At 44.3% G+C, this 11,244-nt stretch overlaps 1 pseudogene; it reads right to left on the reverse strand.

Annotated features, from left to right (window-relative positions):
* Positions 1-9,757: 9,757 nt before the first annotated feature.
* On the reverse strand, positions 9,758-10,902 carry LOC138498373 (GDP-D-glucose phosphorylase 1-like; annotated as a pseudogene).
* Between the last annotated feature and the right edge of the window lie 342 nt (positions 10,903-11,244).

The raw sequence follows: 11,244 nt of genomic DNA on the forward strand, positions 1-11,244 counted from the left end.
TGTATGCTCAAAATCTCCATTGGCAACAAGAGCATAGTCCACAATTGTTGGGTCGTGCGAGATGTCACTGCCGCTTTTTACTTAGGCAGTGACATTCTCAATCGCTTTGCCATTAGTTTGGACCTAATAAACTTCAAAGCTTGGTCCCGATTAGCGGATAATCCCATGGGCTTTGATGATCCAGAAAAAGCATTTAGGTCAGCTCAATTGCTATCTTATGCAGTTGAAATTCAGATCAAAGAGGAAGTCACCATCCCAGAAAGGACCCGACAATTCTCCCTGGAAGTGAAAGCTAAAAGAGGACAACATTTGAAAAACCCTGATGCTTACATACATCTAAACGCTTCTCTCCAACAGCAAGGGTTGGGGGTAAACCCAACTCCATTAGTCAACATAGAACATGACACCATTCTAATAGAGGTGGATAACAGCGACTTGAAGAGTATTACTCTAGCCGCAGGCACCATTATTGGAATGGCGGTTGATGACCGACATTTTTCCATTGATTTAGGTAATGAACTGTTAGGGCCAATCCCCAAGGACTGCTTTGACAGTGACAGTGATGACAATACAACACCAGACAGGATTTTTACCCGGCATGGGGGGAACTTCCTGGTGTACACTTCTTGCCCTTATGGTAAGGAGGATGTGACTTGTGACTTCAGGAGGGATGAGGTGATTTTCCAGGTCCAGGAGGGCTGCCTTTCCCACCTGAAGCCTCCAGTCCAAATCAGCACTCTGACCAGGGACTTCTCCACCCAGCTGGAGGAGGCCGCTGAGATAGCCAAACCAGAAGTCTTTCAAGGCTTCAGGCAGATGGTGGAAGAGAGAGTCAACCTAGCTGATGCCTGTGTGACTCTGGAACAAAAGCAAAAGTTGAAACAAGTTTTCTTGGATTTCCAAGATCTCTTTGCGGTAGACTCATATGACAGTGGCCGCACCGACATCCACACAACAACAATCCCCACGGACCCTGGCATGACTCCAGTGTTTGTGAAGCAATATCGTTCTCCTCTCGCATCCATGGAGTCCCTTACTGAAATAATTAAGAACCTTGAGTCCCGGGGAATAATCCGTCCAGTTCACAGCACCTTCAATAATCCGGTGCTGGGAATATTGAAGCCAAACGGCCAGTGGAGACTCTGCGCCGACCTCAGGGAGCTCAACAAACGGGTCCATACTTCCCGATGGCCTCTGCCCTACATTGACAAAGGGCTGGCCCAGATCCAGGGGTCACAGGTATTCACTGCAATAGACCTGACCAATGGATACTGGACTGTGCCTGTCAGTGGGGAGGACCAATACAAGCTGGCTTTTAGCTTTGGGGGCCAGCAGTACACATGGACCCGGACTCCCTTCGGATACCTCAACTCCGGCAATGAATTCAACATTTTCCTACACAAGGCCATGCCCGACCTGGGTGCAAGGGGTAACCTGGCTTATGTAGATGATGTCCTCATCAAAAGTTCATCTGTGGAGGAACACATAGCGGAGATCCGTTATGTTCTGACGCAGTTGAGGGCCGCCGGAGCAAACCTTTCCTTTCAGAAAGCACAGTGGTGTAGAACCCGTGTTAATTTTTTCGGGCATGAGATTACTCCTCAGGGTCTCTGTCCCCAGGAAAAGAAAGTGGAAGCACTTCAGAAACTGAAAGACCCCACAACTCTGCGGGAACTAAGGAGCCTCCTTGGACTGACTAATTACAGCAGAAAGTTCATTGAGGGCTATGCAGAGATCACCAGACCCCTGATTCATCTCCTGAAGGGGGGGTCAAGTGGGAATGGGGTCCAGAACAAACCGAGGTGGTGAAACAACTCAAGAGAAGCCTCTCACAAGCGCCTTGCCTAGCTTACCCTGTCAGAAACAAGGAGTTCTTCCTGAAGACGGGGTTCTCTAATACGTGCTTGTTGGCAGTATTATACCAAAAGCATGACAAGGTCAATAAGGTAATATCCTATGCTAGCAAAACTTTATCCTCTGTGGAGGAAAAATTCAATGATTGTGAGAAGGCACTCCTGGCAACGGTGTGGGCCTTGAAGAATTACCGCCCGTTTATCCAGGGGGAACACATCATAGTGGAGACTCCACACCAGCCTCTGCAATATCTCCAAAGTGACAGAATCCGGGCCGGAAATGTGAGTAATTCCCGAATTACTTCCTGGATTATGTCAATGCAAGGCTTTCCTGCGGAGGTCCGATATGGCCAAAACAAGAAGAGTCCCCTCGCGCAAGGTCTGGCTGACTTGCATGATTGTGCCAGAGAAAACTGTCCCGAGGACGAAAGTCTAAAAATCAAGGACAACACGGAGGCATACAATAAATTCCCCACACAAAGTCTTTGAAGAGGACAAGTGTGAGGGAATGCCCACTGTCTATGTGGATGGATGCTCTTACCATGTTGACAACGACGGGGAGAAAGAACTGGTGGCTGGCGTAGGGAATGCATGGGTGAAGGAGTTCCCAGAACCCTCCGCTGGATACAAAATTGGTCCCCGAAGTAGTCAGGTGGCAGAATTGATGGCTGTGCATCAGGCCATCCTCACTGCTGTCCAACATCAACTCCACGAACTGGTCATAATCACTGATTCGGATTATGTACGGAACGGGTTCGTGGAGCACCTGGTTAATTGAAAACCCAGAGGCATGTTATGTGCTAACAACAAACCCTTGAAACATGGGAAGTTGATCCAAAACATTGATGATCTGGTCACCTCGAATGAGATGACCATCTATTGGAAAAAGATCAAGGGTCATTCCAAAGTAGAGGGACCAGACAAAACTGTAAATGACTTAGCTGATCTGCTGGCCAAAACCAGGGCCATCCAAGGGGATCTAATTGAGATAGAGTCCCTGTTGGGGGAAATCCAGGTCACTGCTATCACTAGGTCCCAGACAAATGCTCACAATGATCTTTCAATTGCACAATGGAGTAAGGAGACCCCTGATGCTGATTTGATTACAGCTCAGAAGGGGGATCCAATTATTGGTAAGTTTTACCAACACCTTGACGACCCTGAGAACTTTCCCCTGACGGATACCGATTACATCGGGAAAGAGGACCTAAGAGTGTTGATGAAATGTCCAAAAATGTTCCGAATCCAAGACGGTTGGCTGGTAAGGAAATGCAAAGCTGGCCACGATCAGTGGGTGGTTCCTACCTCATTCCGAAGCCTGATGTTAAGTCACACCCATGATGCGGCCACCGCCAGTCATAGGGGGTTTCACACAACACTCGAAATCTTAAGAGAGGTTGCATACTGGCCACACATGGGCCAGGACCTCAACCAATACTTGAAGGGTTGTCTTGTGTGTGCACAATTTCAGCCAACATCCCTCACGCACCGTGCACCCCTCCAAAAGAGGGGGATGACACGGCCATGGTCAGATTTGCAAATCGACTTTGTAGGCCCCGTGATTCGCTCTGCTAGGTGGAATAAGTACATGTTGACTGTGACATGCTTGTTTACCAAGTGGGTGGAATGTCTCCCCGCCCCAAACTGCAAGGCAGAAACGGCAGCTGCATTGATGATTAACCACATCTTTTCCCGTTTTGGTCTACCTCAAAGGATTGAGTCAGACAGAGGTAGCCACTTCACCAGTGAAGTGATGACAAAGATGTGGGAGATACTGGGGGTCAAAAGGAAGTTGCATATTGCTTACCGGCCAGCTTCTTCTGGGGCAGTAGAGAGATAAAACCGAACCATTGTGAGCATCTTAAAAAAGTTTGTGGCAGATTCTGGGCCAAGTTGGGATATCCGATTACCTCTGGTCCTAATGGCCATTAGATCTACCCCTTCATCTGCAACCAAAATGTCACCATTCGAGTTGATGACTGGACGCAAGATGGTGCTTCCGCAGCATTTGCTCTACAGGACCCAAGAACAGACATTACTAAATTCCTCCACATCTCATGAGTATGTGGAGAATTTAAGGAAACACCTTCAACATGCTTTTGCCTATGCTCAGCGGAATCTAGAAAGATCAGCTGAGAGTATGAAGACCCACTATGACCTGAAAACTTCCAGGAAGGAATATCAGGTGGGGGAGCGGGTCTATTTATACAATTTCCAAAGAAACCAGGCCAAACAGAGGAAATTTTTGCCTACATGGAAGGGACCCTTTGAGATTATAGACAAGATCTCCCCTGTGGCCTACAAGATCCGCATCCCCAAAGGCGGTTTGGCAGAGGGGGACGACAAGTGGGTCCACATTAACCAGTTGAAGTGTTGCCATCCCAGGCACACTCTGCAACAACTGGAGGAATCCTCTGGAATCCTAGAGGGTACTGTCTCAGATTAATTCAGTTCTAACTTAAAATATCCTACATATCGCCTATCAAATTCTGAGTTTCTCAATGTGGGTGTTTTCGTTTTTGAATCCAAATAGAAATGTGCATGTTCATAGGTTTTGACTATAAATTTATATGCCACCCCACTATATCAATGGTGGGGGAGAAATGTCCATGAATAGGTATTGCCGCTCTTCCTTCGTCGTCCTAGGAGAAAGAAAACCTTGAGACTGGCCAGGAAGGACGATCCAGAGACCGGGAGCAGAGACGCGAGGGGCCCGGGTTACCGCCCAATCTTCCCATCAGGACCGGCGAGGAGAACCGATCGATCCGATCGGATGGAGAAAAAGATGCTGAACTGTGCCATCTATTGGAAGAAGATGAGGAAACATCCCAGATCTTGCGAGTTCCATCAGTGAAACAGAATGGCCATCCCAAGAGGGGGGCTTGTGGGATGTTTTACCCATGCATCCGAGCCCTACCTCAAAAACTGTGCAGTACTGGCATTGAAAACATCATGATAGCCAGAGCTTCCCAGAAAATGCCCAGGGAAATGCATGAAGAATAGGCTGCCACCCATTTTTGCCGATGTTAGGGGCACAGAAGGGCACTGCCTAAAACCACCATTGGACTACCCACACAGTAGCCTGAAACCATTGGGAATGGCAATGCTGATTGCCAAAAGCAACCTAGAACTGTGGGGAATTCATTTTCTTAAATCCCCAAAATGGTTGCATTACCAGTACTCACCACTATCAGAAAGCCGGCGTTTTAAAACCACCAGACTTTTGTGTAAAACTGAATAAATGAACCCAAAGCAGGCCAAAGAAAGACTTACTGAGAGGTGGATACAATGTAAAGTTATATTCTGAAGTGACTTGAATGTTCATAACAAGACTGGCTGAGCTCTGCAGGTCTGCAGCAGCCTAACTGAAACTGGATTTAAAACTACCAAAAATCGAAAATGTTTAAATTAACTGAGTGACCTACTTTTGAGTGGCACATAGTTTGTCACTGTTGAAATGTCATAGTTTTGAACTTAGAATCAGCATTCTAGCTGCATATGTAAAAATTGTCTTGACTTAAACTGGGGAACAAAAAGTGACATTTTATCTGAAACCTGGCTTAATGAAACTGAATTCTGCCCACCAGCTACCCCCGACAGGAGTTGAGACTTGCACAACAGCTGTGTTCCCAGGCCTAACTGCCTTTTGCTGTTCCCACCAAAAGGGATATGACACTTCTCTGATTGAATTACCTGGGCTCTGCAGGAAATTGAACAAAGCCCTGTCCTGACTCAGGCAAATGTTTTATTATGGGGGTCGTAAAAGTGGCTTCCTCCTGGAAGGAAAGGGGAGGAGCACTGCCTGTGAGAGCAAGCTGGCTTGGCAGAACTGGAAAAACCAGAAATTCAACCTTGTGCTGGGGGAAACCACACCCCTTTGGGGCCAGAACATAAATCTAAAAAGATGGATCATTCATAGAGCGGACTTGTGAAAATTTTTATAAGTGATATCATTATTCTTGTGATTTTTCTGTGCACATTTGAAGACGTGGTAGGACCCGGTGGTATGTTCAGGGGGGTTTTAGCGGAAAAGAGGATATTACTCTAAATGTATGTATGTTAAAAATCTGACACTCCACCACCTAATGCCCACACACCATGGGCACATCTGTGTAAATGCGGGGAAAAATCCAATATTGGTAACCCGACTAAAAAGTGAAATATGTTGCCATTTTGAACCCAACCTCCTAGGAAGAGCAGATTTGGGACAGAGACTACCTCATGTGATAGGTAATATGTACACACACTGACAAACCACTATGTATTTGAGAAATGTGCATTTTGAATCAAATATAGATTTGTGGGCAAACTGACCAGGGGAAGATCCTCTGACCCATAAAACCTACAGCATCACTCTGACTCACAGTTCCTTCCCCAATCATGGGCAAGGGGAGAATTGGGCCAATGACAAGTTGAAAGAGGGGCTGGCTAGTGATGCTGCACACACACCCACTTTCAAAACACATAAAAGCAGACAGTCAGGACAGATAGAGACATTCATTTCCATTTGCTGCGGAGCATGCTGATCGACAACTTCACATCCAGAGATCCAGACTTCAAATCCATCAATCTCCAGAACCTGTAGCAGTACCTAGAAAGCAGAGCAGTATCCAGAATCCAGAGAGGCTAGACCAGCAGCGCAGAGCTGACCCAGACCGCTGTTAGCAGAACCAGAGAGCTGACCCAGATCACTGTGAATAGACCCAGACCAGACCAGAGTCCAGTCCAAAACCTGACCAGATCCGTGGCAAGGCCTAATTCAAAAATATATTGTGAGTACCTAGCAGAACTGTGCAGAACCAATCTCTTAGTTAAAATAATATAATTCAATCTATTTTAATCTAACCAGAACTGCCTAAAAGCTGTCACCTGTCATTTTCTATCTGCAAGCTGTAACCTGTCATTTTGAACTTTTAAAATTTCGAATCCGAAAAATGACCTTCACAAAATCGTTCATAACTCTAGTACCGTGTGTGCTAGAAACTTGGTTTAACTTTCCTCTGACAGCTTAGAATCTCAACTTTTCAACAAGCCTAGAACCTACTCCTCCTACTTTTGCCGTAATCACAATTCTCTCACTCGCGAATTTTACCGCGTTTTGCGATTTGGTTAAAAATCCATCCACGTGTGAAAACAGCAGCTTCCTTGCTTTCCTTGCTAAAAATGTGTTTGCCTCTTAAGAACCATCCCTGAATCATTGCCAGAGTGAGCCTGGACTAACATTGACTAGATACCACTCACCCTGAACCTCTAGAGGGAATTAAAAGCATTTTAGCATATTTTTCACTTCATTGCCAACACATATAAAAGCCTTTTGGGCCTGTGTTTCAAACTTCTGTAGTCTAAGCTTGCTGTGGTGAACTGAATTACACTTGATTGCATTTCTGAGAACTGTGTGCTTTCCTTCCATTTCCTTGCATTGCATAAAGGGGGGAGTGGATTGCCAGAGAAAAGTGATTACATTTTTTTGTTGAAATCATATCGAGTATTTCTGTACTCCAATTTCATTCCACCCTGCATCCATTTGAAACCATAAAAGTATTGTTGCTATCTTATCCATCTATAACCACTCATCATTGATTATAAAGAAGTGTGCTAGTGCCGGACTATCCATTATTGATTACTGCTCAGATTAAGTGTGATATTCAATTATTAATTTATTATAAAGTGTGATATATATATATTGTTTAAATTATCAAATAAACCGTTTAAACTTCCAAAACAGAACTACTTCGTGGCTCAGTGGGGTCAGGGGATTCCAAGAGAGGGGTGTTATATAGGGGTAGTCATCCAGAACGCATGAACTGGACATAAAGATATATCAATAAGGGTTTCCATTCCGTATCCCAGACTAGGCATTGACTTAGCTGTAGTGTTGAATTGAATCCTCTTACACTAGATCCTATTCAGTTCACAGAAATATAAATAATGGAACAACTTGATATTCCCTTTACTCTGGGTGATAGAGGGTGCTAATTGATTCATTGAAAAAAGTTAGATTCTGGGAAGTAATGACCACCCTATTGAGCTCTTGACGACCACAGCAAAGTGATACCTGAAACCTTTTTGAAAATCTTTCAGTTTACAAACAAGGTGGACTCCCAGTGTACACATGTGATGCTATAATAGCGGTTCTACCCAAAGCAGGGGCACCCATATGTGAAGTTGTAGCCACCATTGTCAAAGCCCAACATTGAATTCAAGATCATCAGTAACCTGCCAAACAACAGCCTCTACGCTGACCCCTGAGCTATCCTCCCTGCCCATATGTAAAATTAGAGAGTTGTCCAATGACAACAGAGGTGTGCAGAGCTACTATTTCACTGCACTTTTCTACAAGAAGAACTCTTCAATGTGCTTGCCATACATGTTGTGGGTGAATGATCATGCAACTGCAGATCATCCCAAAACAGTCTGCTAGACTGCCCCTTGGCCTTAAACCCTCTGATCACATTGCCCCTGCATTGGTCACCCAGTACTGGCACCAGTTTCATGGCCTCATGCATGGAGCTTACTGGAGGAATGGTCTGGCAAGCCTCAGGTATGACATAAAGAGATACTTACATTCCGGACCTCTAATATCATCTAATTCCATGACTATCACTCCTGCTTATAAAAATAAGTACTTTAGTGGCAACATTATTGATGCAGCAGGTTCCCTATTACCAATTGGTGACCACCTTCAGAAGAAATGTTAAACCTTTCTCATTTTTAGGTCATGAACCTTTCTCTTGTTTGCACTTGACCTGTCAGAGGTTGAAGTCACCAACTACCAGATCTTGTGTTGGAACAGTTCTCCTAGAATTGACTTCATATCTCTCAAGAACATGCCCTGAGTCTCCATGTTTTCCAATCAATCATGCATGAGCTGGTTTGGACCACTTCATTGGTGTTGCCCTCGAGTGGCCTTACATCACATCCACCTCTGCACCATTTTGCACTTTCTTGGAACCTAGGCTATAGATTAACTTGGCCTTGATTATCTTGAATGTACCCCTCTATTATACCTTTAGTAGTGTTCTTTTGCATGCCCTTTGCTGTCTGTTGGCTAGCATGTCATAACCCTTCACTTATCGAACATTTATTTGACTGCAATGTATCCCCTCCACCTTTCAGCATTTGCTTGTATCATGCTCTTGGACTATGCCCATGCCTCGGCTGTTAGCCATTCTGAATGTGTTTGGAGACAAGGAATGGGTTGTCAACTCTTCTCAACCTTTCAGTTCAGGCACTATCAAGTAGTGTCTGTGCTTGCAGTGGCAGCTCTTAAGACTCCACAGAAAAATACAATGTGAATATTTTGGACTATGTGTCTGCATAACATTTGGGATAAACCCTATCTATTCCCTTGGCGGCTTTCACTTACATGCAGAGTGTGAATCTTTCCTAATTGCCACTGCAGTGGAATGTTCAATATTTACATACCTGCATTTTCATACCATCATCCATAATAATCAAGCCACTAATATTGTTCATAAGAGCAAGCATTAGAACAAGCAACTCGTTATATTCTCCTCCTTTATAACTCTTCATCTTTCCGTGATAGGGTAGATCATACTCCTTGAAATGATAATAGTCCCATGTTATTTATTTATTTATTGTGCATTTGTTAGGCACTTATACAGTGAGTCCATTTTGTTTCAAAGCATCCACAGGGCAGCAGGGATTGAAAACAAGGAGGGACCTAATAACATGCCCGTGCGCTTCGGGTTATTCAGGGTAGACGATTATTACCACTTCCTTACCTGGGCGGCGTCATCCAGATTTCGACATGGTGGTCAAACCAGGGATAGAAAATAGGCATTATGATTTTTCGTTTTTTTTAATAATATTGATTTTTTACATAAAGGCACACTGATGGCAGATAACAAAACAATACACATAAGATGTTAGAAGAGCCTTTCTTATTCCTCTGATAAAAGCTTCACTTGCTCAGTTGTCAGCTTGGAAAACTCATCTTTAGGCAAGGGATACTGTTGAACAATGGTTATAGTAGATGCCTCTGTGATGGTGTGGAAATCCTCCTGGTTTTTTGTCGGTAAGTGGCCCGCTAGTTCGCTGAGTGCAACATTAAAAGCAGTTTCTTCATTGACCCCACAGGAGGACTTCTGGGCCCAGATAAAGATTTGAGTTCCACTGCTGGATTGGTGATTTACCGGATTCCAATGTACACATCCTTTGTCACAAAGAGGTTGTGTGCAATGTCTTTTGCCACTAGACAGTCAGTCACTGTCTGGATATTGCGTGCCAGCTCCTCCAGTGCGTGTGCATTGGTGTAAAAGAGGAATGCTCGAGCAGGGAAATGTGAGAGCAGAAAGTCGTTTTTTTTTTTTTTCTGGGCTCAGAGATTCAGTACAGGACAATTCAATGAAGATCATCTGGTCTGGTCTTAATAGAATCTATGCTAATGAGTGTGGTGAACTGAAGCAACGCCTCCCAGGCCTCCCAGGCTATTGATCCCTACCCAGAAGCCTCGCTGGGCACTGAGAAGAAATGTTTCTATTCCAAACTGGATTCGATCTGAAGATAACATTTGGGCCAGACAAAGGGCTTGATCAGAGATGAATAACACATGTCCACATTCTAGTGGGCTCACATTAATTATAACCAAAACAGCACTACACTTCCAAGCTTTGCTCATAGCTACCCTGACCACTGTTAACCCAAAGGCATTCAGGGAAGTAGGCCACCTCTCATCTTAATCAGTCTTTTTACATCCTTGTATTTGAAATGTAAGGTTTAAATGAAGCTCAACTCTGATAGGTTGTTTTATTATTTGAAACAAGACTCCCCCATGTTGGATTTTATTGAATTTAAATTGTCGTAGGTCAAATATCTGTTGAATACTTTGAATGTCCTGGGGTTTCCTCCTCTCTAACCACCTTTGGATGTTTAGCTCGGCAACAAACTGGAACTCACCGGGAAGGATTTGGGTCTTCAAATCTCCAAGGATATAATGGAAGAAACCCACCTCCATCTTCTCCACCCATCCGGTCCAAAGGGTGATGTCAAACCTTGATGGAGGCTTTTCGTCTCTGTGCCACTGCATCTGTCTCTCTCACAAAGAGGTTCTGCTAAAATTAGTTCTTGTTCTGAATAGACACACTCTTTAATACAAGCCTTGTAGGTGACACTATACTTGTTTTTAGTAGTAGACACATCACAGACTTTGGTGTCCAAATGGAAATTAAAGGGTATTGAGTTGAGATGGGCAACATTGGACAGGAAGGTGTTTTGCCCCATGTTTTATCAGCTGTTAAAGATTGTAAGAATGTAATAATGACCCACATGCAAGACACATCATATGTGAGGGAAGACTATTGGAGAATAGGGGAGCGGGGAGTATAGTTGGTTTCAAATCAAATGCCTAAATGCCTTATGCCTTTCATCA

The sequence above is a fragment of the Ambystoma mexicanum genome, chromosome 5q (genome assembly GCF_040938575.1).
Source record: "Ambystoma mexicanum isolate Mex_15411 chromosome 5q, UKY_AmexF1_1, whole genome shotgun sequence".
Taxonomy (NCBI): domain Eukaryota; kingdom Metazoa; phylum Chordata; class Amphibia; order Caudata; family Ambystomatidae; genus Ambystoma; species Ambystoma mexicanum.